Here is a 200-nt window from a genome sequence, read left to right as displayed (position 1 = left end):
GGCCGCGGGAGTTTCTTGGGAACTCGCTGCCTCTGCAGGTGTCTGCGGCACCACGGGCTCCTGGGGCGCGGGGGCTCCGTCTCCGGAGGGCAGCTCCTGGCCCGTTCTGGGGACGGCCGAGGGGAACTGAAGGAAGGGGCCCTGCTCGGCCAGGCCCGGCTGGCTGGGCGCGCGCTGCTCCGCCCGGGCCCCCGGCTCCT

The sequence above is a fragment of the Myotis davidii genome, unplaced genomic scaffold (genome assembly GCF_000327345.1).
Source record: "Myotis davidii unplaced genomic scaffold, ASM32734v1 scaffold281, whole genome shotgun sequence".
Lineage (NCBI taxonomy): Eukaryota > Metazoa > Chordata > Mammalia > Chiroptera > Vespertilionidae > Myotis > Myotis davidii.
The sequence above is the reverse complement of the archived record's forward strand: the minus strand, read 5'-3'. Positions refer to the sequence as shown.